The sequence below is a fragment of the Phocoena phocoena genome, chromosome 17, assembly GCF_963924675.1.
Source record: "Phocoena phocoena chromosome 17, mPhoPho1.1, whole genome shotgun sequence".
NCBI classification, from domain to species: Eukaryota; Metazoa; Chordata; class Mammalia; order Artiodactyla; family Phocoenidae; genus Phocoena; species Phocoena phocoena.
In genome coordinates, this window is record NC_089235.1 from 27,531,107 (window position 1) to 27,548,788 (window position 17,682).

General features: G+C 38.3%; 1 protein-coding gene across 1 annotated transcript in view; it reads left to right on the forward strand.

The window, feature by feature from the left end:
• Nucleotides 1–450: 450 nt before the first annotated feature.
• Nucleotides 451–17,682, forward strand: part of RALYL (RALY RNA binding protein like) — an 850,423-nt gene continuing 833,191 nt past the window's right edge. The window contains exon 1 of the mRNA XM_065895776.1: nucleotides 451–544. The gene's annotated coding sequence lies outside the window, so the exon portion shown is untranslated. The remainder of the gene's footprint in view (nucleotides 545–17,682) is intronic.

Genomic DNA, 17,682 nt, shown 5'->3' on the forward strand with positions numbered 1-17,682 from the left:
TCCCCCCAGGCGTTTGATCAGCATCCCCCGAGCTGCCCCAGAACACGCGCTCCCCATCGGAGGCGGCGACCGCGGCAGCAGCCTCAGCAGCAGCAGCAGCAACAGCAGCAGTACCAGCGGCAGCTGCGCGCCTCCAGCCCAGCCCCGCTCGGCTCCCCCTCTCGCCGGCGCCCTGCCTGTCTTGCGTGTGCGTGTGCGTGTGCTCAGCCACAGCGTGAGGGGCACCTGCTCGTCTGGGCTCACAGCGGAGGAAGCCTCGCCGGGAGCTGCAGCTGCTGCCGCCCCTGGTGCTGCCTCTCGCAGGCGCCGGGCTCCCCGCCGCCGCCGCCGCCGCCGCCTGGTCTGCTGGAGTTGGGCTCCGTGGGGCTTCTCCTCTCGCAGCCTCGGTCCTTCCCGGCTGCCTGCAAGTCAGCCTGGCTGCGAGTCACGTGTCAGTGCCTGAGGCAGAGACTGAGAGAAAAAAACGCGCTTCATTCCTTCTTCCACCGCCATACTGTATTTTATCCTAAATCTCATTTTTATTCCAACATTTTACTCCCTCTCGGTGAGTACCTTCTCAGTGGCATTCTTGTCCTATTCTTTTTTTTTGGTCCCCCCCTTTTTTTTTTCTTCTTCTTTTTTTTTTTCCCACTTCTTTGATTACTGTTCATATTTGGGAAAGCTGGAGGAGCATGGTTTTGAGCCTTTTCCTGAATCCAAGTTTTTCTAGCATGCAATGGTTCTGTAGACAAGGCGCTGTGTCTGGGAGTCCGCGGCGACTATGCCCGCTGGGAGCGACTCCCAAGTCCAGCAAGATATGCAACTGGTTTGAAGGAAAAAGCGATGTGAAGTATGGTGCCTATTTTTTTTTCTTTGTAAAAATAAAAAGCATGTTTCTAACTCTTTTTTTGGCATACTCTTTTGCTGATAAGATTTTTGTATAGGTGGGATTTTACGACAGTGTTTATAAGTTTGTGGTTTTGCAATACTGGTACAAACCACTGAGCAAAGACATGAATTTTCTATTTTTGTGCCCTTTTTGGAAGCCGGGGAGAACAAATTCGTTTTTTTCCCTACTGTTTTTGATACCCATTGATAACATGAAACTTTTCTTGCAGCTGGTTACTGGGATTATTTTTAAGCGAATACTTTTTTCCTCCTTTAAATTAACTATGACTTTTGCACATCTGACTTTTTTTAAAAACCGAGATAATCTTATGAAAGATATCCTGATATCTATATCTATATTATCCTTTCTTCCTCCCTCTCCCCTCCCCGTAAATCAATTTTCAAATGATGGCAGTGGAAGGTTTTTCTGGAAAAAAAAAAAAAAAAAAAATGAAGTGCGGTTTGGTTTCCTTGTCAACGGAGGATGAAGTGAACAGCTGAGCAGCTCGCAGAGAGCAGGTACTTGGTCCCCTTGGAGGCGTTTCCCGGGTTTGCAATGGCAACACTGGTCCTGGCAAAGAAATCTGTGTGTGTGTATGTGTGTGTGTGTGTTTTGTGTGTTTGTGCGCGTGTGTGCGCGCTCGCGGCTCCGGGCAGCCCGGGGTGGGGAAAGCCGTGCAGGGAGCTAGGGGAAGCCAAAGTCAGTCCCCGGCCTCGGGCTGGTTTTTGGATGTGCGCAAAATACCGTCCCTCCCTCGGCTGCGCCCAGGTCGTCTCCGCAGCGGGCGGCGTCGTGCACCCCGGGCGTCGCCGGCCGGGGACGCGGCAGCCGGCGGGCCCTGTAAGTTCACCGAGGGCCACTTGCAGAGCAGGAGGGTCGAGGGTCGAGGATGCGCTTCGGGCCGGCCGGGGCGGCCCCTACGTGCGCGCGGGAGACTGGGGGAGAGAAGCGGCAGGGGCGGCATCTTCCGAAGGGGCTGGCTTCTAGCCACGGGGCCCGGGAGCTCGAGACCTTTCCAGATCCCTGAGGATGGCAGCGGCCCCCGCAAGCTCAACTCCCGCGCCTCCTGTTTGCATCGAGTAAACAACGCAGTAGGTCTTTCCCAGCCTGTTTTGCCGGTTCCAAAGGGTTTGGCTTTTTAGCGGTGCCGTCTTTGGATTTTTTCTTTCCCTGTTGTGTTGATTTAGTTTTAAGTGCCTGGCGCCTTCCAGGGTGGGGGGAGATAGTTACTTTCTGTGATGGTCAGTTGCGTTTAATGTTGAGGACGAAACTGTTAGTTTGCATGAATGAGACTACACCCATAAGGTTGAGTGTTAAAGGGACAATGTGTTTTCCCTCTTTTTAACCACTTCATGGTGGTGACAAAGGTTTTTTTTCCCGGAGAACCGGCCACAGGACAGGACTAGGGGTTGGTGATGGTGGTAATAGATTTCGGTGTGTTGATAGCATTGCACAGTACTCAGTGCTGAATGTGTTCTATAGAGTTTATGGTATTTTATGATTGTCCTGTGACATTTCCAGTGTAATCTGGTACTACTTTTTGGAGATGTACCACAGTTGGTAATAAAAAGCCTTTTCTGTATTTAACACAGTGACAGAATCTGCTGGAAAACTTGTTGGCCAAATAAATTTTGTGTTGTCTAGAGGCCATTATTTAAATGATTTGATTCTGAAGCTTTGTATAATTTGGATTCTGTTAAAATAAATATAAGGCAAGTGAAATAACTTTTACTTCTCAGATTAAGTTTTCTTGTAGGTTATAAAACTAGGCATAAAAACTAAATCCAATATACAAAAGGGCCCATAACAAACATGTTAATAACATACACTATGGATTTTCAAGCAAATATTTAAGTCTGCAAGCTCAGTTGGTGGAATGAAGTTTTATGCCTGTATTTCTTTACTCTTTGTGGTGAAAGAGGAGTGCAAGTGATCATTTATCTGCAGAAGATTAAAATTTATTGCAATATTTAGAAAACTATATATTTCTAAATTCACAATGTACTCTCTCATTTCAGAGGTCTTCGGAAGTAGCAGTGTGAGTTACTTTTGTACCCAGGGTAGCTTTTCTCTGTTTAGAAAGTCCTGTTACATGTATACACCAGACTTGGTATCCTGAAGGGCATAGTTCAAAGATTTGACACAAATATTATGTAACGCAGCTGTAAATTTTGATTTTATTGCTGTGGTGAGCACTCTACTAAAATGCAGTCTTTCGTATGATTTAAACGGCCAGCAAAAACATTTAAAAAGCCCCTTGTGATGTTCTGTGTTTTTTAAATCATTTTTATCATAATAATTTTGTAAGTAGATATGCTCATTTATTTAAAAATGCAAGACAATGCATGTGAATAATATTTCTTTGTAGGGTGTATGCACTGTAAGTCATTTAGTTCTTTTAGAAGAGAGAAGACAGTGAGTGAGAAAGAAAATCTTGAGTAATAATACCAGAATTTTCATTAAGAGGAGCACTTGCTTCCCTAAGATGGAGGTAATTGTGTCTTAAGATTGGTGTCTTAAGAATGTAGATGGTACTGTGTGATGTTTCCAAATGAGATTAAAACCATAATGGGGTGGAAGAAGATGTTCATAGGATTTCAAGTGGGAATAGATATTTAGTTGTGCAAGTATTCTGTAAATAAAGATCATGTTAAGAACCTTTAGTCATAGTAGGTTTTCATGGAATATTGATTGTCCATTATATTACATACTTATGTTAAATTTCTATTACATTGAAAATTTGAAATTTCCTCCTCCATGAATTATATTGGAAATTCCACAACTCTTTAAAAAACTGGTCACCTGGTCTGTGAGTGTTTTGGTTTAAATCTTTGAATGTGGTATCCTAGAATTAGCACCGCCTACTGTTTTCTCATGGAAAAATAATATTGTTCTTAAATTCAGTAAGCAACCCACCCTGATTCTGATGAACTTAATCATGCAAACTACTTTTTACTGCTTACTGAGAGGAAATAAAAAATGTTTCGCTGGGAGAGAGGGTTTGGGGTGAAGGTAGAGGATGAGGGAAAGAAGACACATAAGATTAAATTGGCTTCTGGACCACTAACTGACCTTAAGTATTTTATTATCTGAATGCAACAAAGAAATAGTCACAAATTTTAAACAACCTGCTGAATTTGCTAGAACTTTTCTAGGGGATGCCAAAATTTGGACATTTTGAAAAATCCTGTATTACTGAATTAACTTTACATTTTTTGTCCCAGTCTTGAACATTGTAGAGAAAAAAAAACCCTACCTGGGGTTCTGTCTTGAATGTGTGGTCTGTCCAAGAATTTTTAAATGGAGAAATTTTAATCATTAAAAGTAAACATTTAATTATTTCTTATTTTTATCCTTACATGATTATAAGCAAGCAAGTAGCACACTGATTTTTTTCTTAGTGTGCATCAAGCAGCCACACTGTGGCGGTGTTAGATATAAGGGGGAAAAGTTTCAAACACATATTTTATAAAGGCACTCAATTACAAAAGATATGTTGCCTTTTTAAAAAAAAGATAGTTTATTTTCTCTAATTTTTATGAAAGGCTAGTGGTTAAAAGAGCTACCAAATTTGTGCAAAACAATGATGCTATCAGAATGTGAAAATAATGGAATAGAAAAAGAATGCACATACATTTGATATACAAAAAAATTATATTTTCCTATTTAGAAAAATCGCATGCTATATGAATAATTGTTTCTTAACTAAAACAGTCATTTTTTTAAAGCAGCTAGCAAGAAGTGTGTGGAAAAGCTCCTCTATCTGTTACATTCTTGAAAGCATTTGACTAAAGCAAATGCTTTGCTTACTGTTTACAGATATTGTAAGCACTAATTATACAGTGCATCAAATCAAATAAAACTCTACACTGGAAGTAGAAGAGAAGTGAAGTGGGTATTTAGAATTGTTTACATGCTAAAAAGGAAATTGAAAATATTTTACTTACAATTTAATTAATTTATTCTCCTCTCTGACTTTTCAAAATTTTATTTTTAAATGATGATTAGCTGTGACTTTAAAAAATACAGCTATTTTCTTCACTTCTTTTATCACATTGCCATTAAGAAAATTCTATTTTGTGTATGAAAAACTGAGGTAATGTTGAAAATGTATTCTTCAAGTTGTTTATGGAGCTCCGAAAGAAATTAAAAATTAATTTAAAAAATTCCTTACTGGTCTGAAGTTGCTGTTATTATTTTCTAATTGTTTCATTATTATTATCATTTGCTACTTCTAGTGACATGCATAAATACCTTTAAAATCCTATTTTCATAATTCGGTGTGACGTTTTAATAAACTTCGGTAATTGACAGTGGCAACAAACTTTCACATTAGTGACAATGAGGGCAATTACTTTTACTACATCATGACTTTGAGAACAATAATTATTAAATAAAATTTAAGTAATAGTTTGATTTCTGAATGTACCAGAAACTAATTACATATTTAGGAAGTCTTACATAAATGTCTGTCATCACTCTTCTTTTTATTATTAAGTTTTGACATGTAGAATACATATATATAACCCAGCTATTGCCAACTTTTAGTAGTTCTGCTTTTTCCTGTAGCTTTTTAGATTTTCAAGAAAATATTGGGGATTTTTTTTGTTGTTTTGTTAGACTCTTGTTAAATAACAAACTTACATTGTGGAAAATTGATTTTGTGCTTTTCTAATTCTCCCATAAAATTAAAGGTTTTTAATTTATGTATGATGCAGTTATTATGGGACTGCATTCTGGAAAATATAGAGGTGTTGATTTCCTTTTTCTTTCCATTCCTAGGCATAAAGAGGGCAGTGGGAGAACTTCAGTTAGTGTTTAGGATAAATGTCTTCTGGACTGTCCTTGGAGACTCCGCAGCTGGGGTCAGGACTGCAAGATTTATTTCTTGGGCTGTGTATAAATCTAAATGGAGAGGAGAATTTTAGCGGAGATCATAGGAACGTTATCCTGCTTTTCTGAAAGATGCAATGGAATGTCTCAATATACACCTTCATATTAAAGAAAAACTAGAGATTTTACTTGCATCAATATGTTTCATAAAATTACATATGACTCATCCATCTATCTATATATATTTTTCTTGCTTAGAATAATGTAGTTGAATATTTTGTTTAAACATCAGCGGTGGAAATTAATTGCATTTGTACCTAATCCATGTATTTAGAGAAAATATTTATACACATTTTGGTAGCCATATGCTAAATTATAACTGGAGCAACATATTTTTGAGTCAGTTTGGAAATTGTTAACAGGCTGGAGTAGGGAAAGGCTACTTTTTCATTAAATCAAGAAGAAAGGGAAAGAAAAATAAGACTACATTTATTGATGTGTCAGATACATGCACTTCGATGTGTCCTTCCCCTCCATGACTGATACCATCATTTTTATATTTTTGGGGAAACTGAAACTTGGAGAGATATGTAATTTGCTCAAGGCTCCATAGGTAGTAGAGGGACAAATGATAGGAATGTCTGAATTGACACCATGTGTCTCTCCCTCTGTACAGGGATGCTCCATTTGTAGAGATGAAATGTTGTTTGTTTCCTTTTACCTAGCATAAAACAACTGCTATATATGTATTCTTGGTACATTATTTAAAATGACTGTATTTTGGTAAGTTTTACTACTGAGTGCTGCGGCCAGAAATAACAGAAAATGGCACCATTTACACAGAGACTCTTTACTGGTGCTGAAAGGGCCTTCAAGTGACCATGCCATCACACAGCTCTCCAGGACCATAGGATTTTCTGAACAGACCCAATACGTGGACATTTGTAAGAAGCCACTCATGCTCTGTGGTCAGGACAGAATAGATGGTTCTGTGTCTATGGTGGCTTTGATGAGGTTGTGGGAAAAGCACTGCACAAATATTTAGTACAAAATGCAGTCTCTACTCTTGAAGTTTTTGCAGTGTGACGTGGAAAGTTATTCTTTTGTAAAGGAAAACTGAACAGCCAATTCTTTCATAACACAGTAAATCTATAAATATGGGTGTCTCTTCTGTCTACCAACATCTCACTATCAATATCATCTCCACCTCAGAATTTCACTGTTACACATATTTGTATGTGACATTTTTCAAGCTCATTTTATCTGTTTGTTAAAAACATAAAACACATATAACTGCAAGATGTTATTTTAGGATGCTGTTCTTAATTGCCTCTTCAGATGTGTGAAAAAGGATTTTATTATTAAAGAGTTTCCTTGGAACTTGAAAATAATATTTTTCAGTAAAGAATGGGAAATATAAACTATAGTAGAGGCAGTGTGAATGAACGTGATGCAATGGATTTCAAAGATGATGGTCAATCTGCAAGTCCATAAAATCAGTGAATTTGGAGGCCAAGGTGGAGGGACTATCAAATGCTGCTTTTGAGTTTGGGAATCTGGATATCTTGAAAACCAGGAGTATAAAACAAAACAGGAGAAAATAAAAATATCTAGAAGAGGGCCTGGTTTGGTTGGGGGTGGGAGAATGGTTCAGTTTTGGACATATCACTAACATGAAGTTCTAATATTAACCTGGATAAAATGTCCAATATGCAATTGAAATTCAGATCTAGAGCTGGAAACACACTGAAAACTAGAGAAAGATGTTACAAAATTACCTACATTAAAACTTTAGGAGGCAGACATTTGGGAAACACCTGCATTTTTCTGAGTGGATGTAAAGGGATCTGGTTAAAGGCAGAGAAAGAGAAAAAGGAGGATAGCCACTGAAGCTTAGGAGGAGTGTGTGTGTGTGTGTGTGTGTGTGTGTGTGTGTGTGTGTGTGTGTATAGAGAGACGAGTGTTGTTCAGCAAGGCTGATGTTGTATAGGCTTGAAGGAAGGTGAGACCTGAGAAAAAGGTCCTTGAATCTGTGATTAAAATCTTTTAATTTTAAGAAGAAACTAAATGAATGAGACATATTAGACTTAAATAAGTGAAAAAACATTCCATGATTCTGGATATGGTGTGACAGCATCATAAAGAGATCAGTTCTCAAGATTGTATGTGTCACATTCTTGTGTGTGTGTGTGTGTGTGTGTGTGTGTGTGTGTGTGTGTACATGCATTTGAGCATGTAACATGACTAAATAGGAAGGCCAGTAAGAAGATTTTCTGGAACTAGGTAAATTGATTTTAAATTAAATATAGAAGAAATAGAAAAAGCAAGAATAGCTAGGGTAACTCAGAAAAAGAAGGGCAAAGGGGGCTATCAGATATTAAAATATACTGTACATATTTTAAAAATAGATTTACTAACTCTGTCTCCTTACTTCCAAGCAATGTTTCTTCAGCAGCAATGAGCACATCTAGTGCACAAATTATGGTTTCTAAATACCATTTCCCACTCAAGGGGACCAAACTTTCTGGAGAATTTGCTGATTTTAAGTCCGGGCAGAAAAAGTATAAGATGAGCCTGGGATCTCTCATTGTGCCAGGAAGTAAGGAAATGACCCCAGACAAATAAGGTTGTATAAACCTTATTTGTAAACTGTAACTGTAAATAGGAACTAGCTTGAAGAGCCTCCCAGTTGCCAAATTCAGATAAATTTGAATATCAGTCGTTGTTGGTTCCCAATGTCAGGTGAAATTAGAAACTGGCCCCTGTACAGGGAGGGCAAAGAGAGACTGTAGAAAGAGGCAGACTACTCCAACTTGGTAAGTGGCAGTTTTAATAATCAGGACAACTTATGTACAAGGCTTTTCTTAGGTGGCTGCAAGGCAAATCGATTTCTGCATCCACGCACCAGGATCTTAAAAGTTTATTCAGATTTCCCCCACTCTCTGAAAGTGGAGCGTTGCCGTGAAACCTTTTGTAAGCCGAAATGGTGTAAAGAGAAGAAGCAATTACCCTAGGACACATCTTGCTAATAGATGCACAAAATAAATCAGGATAAAGCACAGATGCTCACAAACACAATTAAAGGTACAGGGGCTTGCTGCTGAGATGCTGAGTGTAATTCCTGCAATGGGAACTTGGCGGTGCCACTCTCAATGCTCTGGTGTGTGCTGTCTCTATGAGGCTCGATGCAAAATAATGAATGCTATTTTCGCTTCTTGATTTTATTCATAAAACGAAAATCCTCTTTGGATTTCTTTCAGTTAGTGAAAATGGGTACTAATGCAGGTCTTTAGTAATTGTGAAGTGGGGGAATCCCTGTATAGAAGCCTTGATGGGGTTCAGTTACGTAACCAGTCCAGATGTTCTTAACCACACATTGCTTTCTCAAGACTGAGTCCTGGAAGTGCCTAAATATACATTCCAAGTGTTAGTGGAAGAGGGTCTGGAGACCCCTCCTCCCGTGGGCCTCGGTTGTTGGTAAGGACGCAAAGAAGAATTTGAGGTCTTAACTGTTGCAAGAGAGTTTATTGAAAATACAGAGAGAACAGAGAGAACACTTCAAGAGAGAGGCGGGCCAGGCCAAGGAAGGCAGTGGCCCGGGAGGGCTGGGGTATAGAGTTTTTAAGGCAAGGTTGTTGATTGACAGTTTTGATTGACAGCTGCAGGTTATATAACAAGAGGCTCTGCTGCGCATGTCCTTCCCATAATTCAGTCTGTTATAATCAGATGTATGTATTCGTAGAATATTTATGAACATTTAATGAACCTAATGGCCGCCAAAGTTTATCTATGGACATGATAGCGTGAGGTGTGTACATGGGCCAGAGTGCGGAAGGTCCCTCCAGTCGGCCAGTGGGGGATCTTTCTGGTCCCCTGACTGTTTTGGAGTACTGATGGGGGCATGTTTGGGGCCGGGTTGGCAGATTGTTTGGCAGGATTAGGCGGCTATGGGGCGCACCACTTCTTGTTGCTCAGGGCTAGCTTCCTGCCTAACACAAGGACAGGGGAGGGGGTAGGAAGCCTCTGATTGTTCGGATCCTACTCTAGGGTCAACCAGTGGTCACATCCTCTCAGTGACCTCCTCCAACAAGAGTGACTGTAACAGACTGTAAAACACTGAATAAAGCCCATGAGTCCATCCTGATACTCTAAATTTAAAAAAATATTAATAAATCGATTCTGAAAATAATATAAATTGAAATAAATGGTTGGCTTGCTTATTAGGAGGAACTCTTGTTTAGTTGATGAAGGACAGCTCTTCTTTACAAAATATGTAAGTGTAAGAAATGCTAGAATTAGCTGTTTGTAATTCACATTGAAATAAATGATTCAAGCAAGAATCATCCACAGGTGCTAAAACCATTAGTTACAAATATTTTGGGGAATAACGTGTTCTCCTTGTGCTCAAGGATTACTTTTTTTTTTTTTTTTTCACTTCTGTGGCCTCTCCCGTTGTGGAGCACAGGCTCCAGACGCGCATGCTGAGCGGCCATGGCTCACGGACCCAGCTGCTCCGTGGCATGTGGGATCTTCCCGGACCGGGACATGAACCCGTGTCCCCTGAATCGGCAGGCGGACTCTCAACCACTGCACCACCAGGGAAGCCCAAGGATTACTTCTTAATTGCATCTGCCATTTACCTTAAAGAGCTGAGTGATCAAACCTGGTGTCACTAATAGCCTGAGGTCATGAGCCTCTTGATGGATGCAGTATGAAGTCTTCAGTGCCATTTGTGAAATATTGTTGCCAGAACGTTTTAAGCTGAATCTAAAACCTATTTAGGCTTAACTTCCAATTTACAGAAAAATACAGGGAAAGTGGAAGCTGTTAAACTGAACCATGAGGAAATAATCATACAAATTCACAGGGTTTAGTATTTTTCATGAAGATACCAGACATGTGGCCTAGTCTCTTCAAAAGGCATTATCACTGTGGGGAGACTTTTCTAGATTAAAAGAGACTAAAGACAACCAAATGCAGAGTTTGGAGCTTTATTTGATCTTAGTTTTTTTAAAAAGGCTATAAAAAAGATCAAATTTTGGTAGAATTGGGAAAATTTGCACATGGGCTAGGTTATAAGTGATATTAGGAGATGCATGCTGAATTAGTTAGGGATAAATGCCATGATGTTTGCAACCTAATTTCATATAAGTCATGGTAAAGTGTGTGTCTGTAAATCAAATCATTTGTTAATAATTTTTGAATCCAGGGAGTGATTATTCAGATTTTATTGTATTATTCTTTCAAATTATCTGTTTGTTTGAATATTTTCAGTAAAAGTGTTGAAAAGTCTGTTAGTTGTCATTGAGAAAAAATGTGCATATTAGAGTTAAATACAAGCAGAAATCCAGTTGTCCATGTTTAAGGTCACATGGGCTCTTTGAAGATATGAAGACAAGAAGTAAGTTCAGTTAAGTGTTAATTGTAGAAATGAAACATTATTCAAGGGAGTAATATTATTGGAGGAGAGATGTATTTTTAAGCCATAATAAAGGATCTATGGATGTGTATTTATTTTTTTCAGGATGGAACCCCCTTAGCAAGAAGAGATAGAGGTATTGGGGGAGGAAAGTAATTTTCAGGAGCAAGTTTCAGAATGTTCTAAGAAGGTTGGTATGATCAGTAGTAGCACAAGAAGAGGCTGGTCACATCTTAGAAGAGGAAGGGAATTGTATCAGTTTGTTAGTTAACTAAATTCATTATTTATTCAGCCCTGTACTGGAGGATGGGGACTCAGTGGTCAATAAGATTAGTTAAGGACCCTGCCTGCAGGGAGTTTGCCATCTAATGATTAGTTTTCTCAGGTAAACTCAAGGTGGTAGGTTGAGATTAACTAGCATAGGGATAGAAATTTAGCAGAGAATATGCAAGAGGTCTATACAAAGAGTCTACAGCCATAAGGAGGAAGTTGGCAAAATTAACCATTTGTTTTCACTAGCTGACACAATTGCATCACTCTCTCTAGCAACGCAACATGTAATTTGAATGAGTCAACAAACAATTGATTTTTCCTTGATTAGGAGATTAGCAAGGCACGCATAACGTAAAGCAAAGAGCTGGGCTTTCTAGGTGTAGTAGGTATTTTATTGCAGACTGACCATAAATCTGGGCTGGGGAAGGAGGCAAGGGCAGCTACAGAAGATGAATCGACTAAGAACAGAGCAGATTTGGGAGCCTGAAGGTCAAAATGAAAAGTAATAGTAGGTTCACTGTTTTTAATAGGATAAGAGAGGTGTAAGGATGGATGGTTTTGATCAGAGGAGAATATTGTATTTTGAGATTTTGAAAGTGGAGCACAGTCAAATGATGACACAGTTCAGAGTTTGGGAAGGCATGCAGCTAACTGAGGCAGTTGCTGCTGATGTTGAGAAGTTGAGAGTGTTGTGAGGAGAAGCCGAGTGCTGAAGGGGTCACTTTTAACACCTTTTAAAAATTCATAAGAGGATGACAGGGAAAAAAGTGAAAAGGAAAACTTTGAAACGTGCTAAAAATGTCAATGACATTCTTGGAAGTTTATGATCAACTGATGCCATAAAGGAACTTTTTTTCTTTTGTGACTGATGGGATTTTAGTCCTTTCTTTTGGAACATTATAAGAGCTGTAGATATATATATATATATATATATATATATATATATATATACACACACATATATAGTATGCATATATAGTATGCATATATAGTATATATATGTATATATATACATATATATGTATATATAGTATGTGTATGTCTATCTTGTTTGTGTTTGATTAGAATTATTAGGTAATACAGAAATAAATTCTGCAATGATACTGCAACCCAAAGTTGAGTGTTATAAGAACATAACTGATCAAAACCAAAAATATAGAATACTGCAGTTCAGTACTTTCTAAATAGAGCAATAAATGACTCATATTTAAAAGAACATTATAGAGTATCTGTTATATATTTTGGAGTTCAGTTCAAACTCCTTTTTTAAATCAGACGTCCAGTTGGCAGGTAGATAGACAGTAGCACTTGCTACTGCCAGTTCTGTTGCTGCACTGCTACTGCTTCATTCCATTTATAGATCATCCCTCCTGGATCAGACTGATTGCTAAGTGCTTAGTCATGTTGTGCCTCATCTTTGTAACACCCTGAAGGAATTTATTATTACCCTAGATGGTAATATCAGGAGGAAATTGAGGATCAAACAAGTGACTTGTCAAATGTCCCACTGCTGTCAAATGGCTGAGTAAAGACTTGAACCCAAGACTTTTTGGCTTCACAACTTGAGTTACACCACTGTGCCTTATTTAAAAGGTGGAGAAAAAGGGATACTTTGATGTGTACATCAATAGGTCAGTGACATTTGTGTAACAAAATAGACATACTCACAACAGCTCCCTACGTACAGAAGATTTAAAAACACACAATGCTTTCAGTTGGAACTGTGCTGCTATATATGTTCCAGTTCTGTTTTCTCAGAGTCTTCCGTAGTGTTTCTGCTCTGGGCATAATTGGTGAGATTTTGAACACTTGTTCGTTCATTCAGCCAATATTTGTTGGGAATCTACCAAATCTAAGTCACTGTGTTTTAGGAGATTTAAAGTTTAGAAACAAGACCAGGCACTGGGCCTACCCTCATGAACTGACCATCTACTTGGGGAAGGAAATGGTACATGTGAAAAGTGGCAATGCATGAAGTTATCAGAATTAAACAAAGTAACAGTGATTACTTATGGTTATTTAGGTCATTAAGACCCTTGAAAATTTTGGAATGCAATGCTTCTCCCTCTTCTCCAATGACTTGGCAAGGTCCTAAGGTTGGGAGATTTGACAGTACTCTCTTGACATTGTTATCCAAAGTCAGGAACATATGGGAGCATACAGGGGAAATGTGTAGCAGGAAAAGTGTTATAAAAGGGCCAAGGAAGAGGACAAAAGCAACACAAGATTTAGAGAGGGCTATCTGGAAAGAAAATTGGGAGGTGACAGGAATGATAGATTTGTGAGGCAAAAAAGAGGCCAGCAAAAAATTAATATGTGTGACTTTGTATTCATGCACATTTTATGCCCTAAAATAGAGTCTAGTGTTTGGCAAAATGAATTTTATTTTGGAATATGTTGAGATTATTTAATATTTCAAATAAAAATATCTTATTGGAAACAAATATTATAAAAACTATAAAATGAGTTCAGAAATATCTATGCTTTTTGCTCTTCCAGATAGACAATATAGTTTTAGTAATAATTTAGATTACTGAACCAATAAAATATGAGAACATTTTGTTGTATTTAATTTCTGAACCCATACCATCATGTTTGCAGTCTTTTTATTTCAGAATTACTAGATCTTCCTTTCCTGTTCCAGACCTCTCTCCTGACATTGTTGCAGTTCTAGAAAGGAAAAAATGAAGAAGAAAAAAAAAAGGGTAGGAGAGGGAGGAGGGGAGATAGAGAAAGAATGCATATAAACTTTCATTATAACTCTGTGTGTTATTACTGCCTACAGGTTGTACCTCTATATTTTTACGTATCCCTGATCAATATCAATTTTTACTTAAATCAAGTTACTCTGCTTTGTCTTCATCTATTATTTACTTTACAAAAATGTCATCTCACCATACTGTGCTCCCCAAAGTACCACTGTGACATTTTGCTTTTTTATAATATTTGGTGAATTCTTAAATGTATCTTTTTTGTGTATACCATATGTTCAACTACTGTCACAAATTTCTTCACAAAGAAAGATTATGTGAGTATTTCCAAAATCATTTCCAAAAATAATTTACTCTTAAAACATAATTTTAGTAAGCAAAAAGAGTATTCACTATTATTAGGTTTAAAAAATAATATATAATTGCTATTTAAATTCTTACTATGGACTAGGCAAAAAAAAAACATGCCTAGGTCTCTGAGGTTCCTTATTTCTGTTCCTATTTTATAGATAATAGACTGGGGAATGGAAAATCAATGAGATTAAGTTACTTGCCCAAGGTGACAGAGCTAGTAAGTAGCAGAGCCAAAACTTCAGCCCAGGTCAGTCTGATGAGAGGCTCTGAATTCTAACCCACTAGGTTACTGTCATCTCATAATATATGCTGTGTTACCTAGGATTTTATTATTTACAAATATGACCCTTTGTCTTAGTCTGTTAGGGTTGCTATAATTATACCATAGACCAGGTGACTTACAAAGAACAGAAACTTTTTCTCACAGTGCTACAGGCTGGGAAGTCCAAGATCAAGATACTGGCAGATTCAGTGTCTAATGAGTCTTTCTGGTTCATAGACAGCTGTTTTCATGTTTCATCCTCACTTGACAGAAGAGGTGAGGGAGGAGCTCTCTGGGGTCCCTTTTATATTGGCACTGATATCATTTATAAAGTCTCCACCCTGTGACATAATCACTTCCCAAAGGCCTCACATCCTAATACTCTCATATTGGGGGTTAGGGTTTCAACATACGAATTTTGAGGGGATATAAACATTCAGCCCATAACAGTCTTTCATCTGATGTTGATTTTTTTTTTTGGCTGGCAAAACGTGTGTTGACCCCTTAGCATGTCTTCAAAGCCATTGACCTCAGATAATGTTCTCAATATACAGTTATTGAACAGTTGCTACCTTGGTTCAAGCCAGCTAAAGTAACAGCAGGTTATAAGTTTTAATCTCATCTCTCCCTTATAGCTCTTGTGTCTAGTGTCTCAGGGTAATATAAACAGTTCAGGATGAGGAAGGCCATATGGCTGGAAACCAACTGTATGAAGCCCTTTCCTGTTCAGGACTTAAGGACTGATCTGTTTAAGTTTGAATTGAAGAGGATTCCAAAAATATTATAACCTGAAAATATTGCACAATCCCCCTCCAACACATATGCAGGGTGTTTGGAAGAGAAACCCCTGCCGCTCTTTTACCTGGATGTTTTATCTTTTCAATAGGCCTTGATTCCACTACAGCACATTATTTGAAGGAACAAGTAACCTAAATTTAATGTGTCTTTGGTAGGGGATGTGGGGACTAGAAATAGCAGAGCTTTTCTAAAACACTAAGTTAGCAATAAAAAGAACAAAGAGAAATCCATAATTTCAAGGCATTTTTCTTTGTGCATATGCCTTAAAAAGTGTGGTCTGAGAAGGAGAAAAATAGCAAATTACAAGTTTTAATCAATCCAGCAAATAAATGATGAGTATTATGTTAGTTTGCTAGGGCTGCCATAACAAGATACTGCAGACTGGGGGCTTAAACAACAGAAATTTATTTTCTCACAATTCCAGAAGCTAGAAGTCCAAGATCAAGGCGTCAGCAGGTTTGGTTGTTTTGGGACCTCTGTCCTTGACATGCAGCCTTCTCGCTGTGTCCTCACATGACTTTTTCTCTATATGCTCACATCCTTGGTGTCTCGATCTCCAGTAATACTTGGTTAGATCTGACCCATATGATCTCATACTACCTTAATTACCTCTCAAAGGCCCCATCTTTATATACGGTCACATGCCCAGGTACTGGGGGTTAGAACCTTAACATGCAGATTTTAGGGACATGTGATTCAGTGCTTAACAAGTTTCAAGTATTCTAAGCACTGTGGGAAATACTAGGAAACTAGATCACAGTTCTGGATTTCAAGGAGTTTGCATCCATGACATTAGTGTGTGGATGATCTGGAGGTAATTCCAGCCTTTCTCATGGTACCTAAAATTAGGAGACCTCATTTGAGTAGCTGGGGAAGTGTTTTTTACTCAGTCACTCAAAAACTACTCATTTTTGTGCTTCCCTGGTGGCGCAGTGGTTGAGAGTCCGCCTGCCGATGCAAGGGACACGGGTTCATGCCCTGGTCCGGGAAGATCCCACATGCTGCGGAGCGGCTGGGCCCATGACACATGGTTGCTGGGCCTGTGCGTCCAGAGCCTGTGATCCGGAACAGGAGAGGCCACAACAGTGAGAGGCCCGCGTACCGCAAAAAAAAAAGACAAAAACAAACAAACAAAAAAAAGCTACTCATTTTAAGGGGCACTTTTCTTATTAGAAAATTTAATTATTTCATCAAGACTATCTACATGCGACACTGGAAAAACAGTTCAGTGGGAGCATATGATTAAGGGTTGAATCAATGTTATAAACATTCAAATTAGAGGACAATATGAATTTAGGTTTTTAAGTGAGTAGTTGAAGTTATCATTTGATAGAATAACTGACTGATGCATTAGGAATAGGGAGCACAAGTTTGGAATTGTCTCTGTGGAGGTGATATGTAATAGTTGAAATGCAAATGCATGAATCTGAGAATAAGGAATAGTAGGCAGGGAAGAGCTTCTTGTACAGTATTTATGTCCAATGTTAGTGGGTGGAAGCAAGGCAAACCAGTGAGGAAGTTGGAAAGATTGTGTAATTCTGTGGAAGCTGAGGGAGAAATTATTAAGGAAAATAGGTCTATCAAAAATAGAGTCTATCAAAGTAGAGTTAACAATTTGCTGTTTAAAAAGGTTATTAATACATTTAATGTGTTAAAGTATTATTAGGAGCCAAGATTTTAGCTGCAAAATCCTGTTAGCAACTGTCAAGTATAGATCAAATTCACCATTTTTCAGTCAACAATTTGAGTTTCCCTTATGTATGGTGGCAAACATATCCCATGACTCTGTCTAAGGAACACTGAAGTTGATTGGCTACACAAAGTTCTTTTCTGTAAAGTATTAAATTGTGAAATCAGTAATGAGAGTATTTGTATTAGAAAGTTGTCATTACTACAGGAACCAAAATCTTTTAAAGTTAGTATTATTATTTTTACAAAATAGTAGTTTAAAAAAAGTCAGAATTTTCTATCTTTATATCTAAGTAAATCAGAATATACTAACAAATTTAGAAAAGTTATCATGAGTTATTATTTTCTCCTCAAAATGTAATTAGTACATCAGTCAACCTTTTCAGACTTACTCTCTGAGCTGAAAGAGCTTAACTGTGCCTGGTAAATTTTTTAACTACTCAGTTCTTTGCACTGTTGTACTTGTGATGGTTCT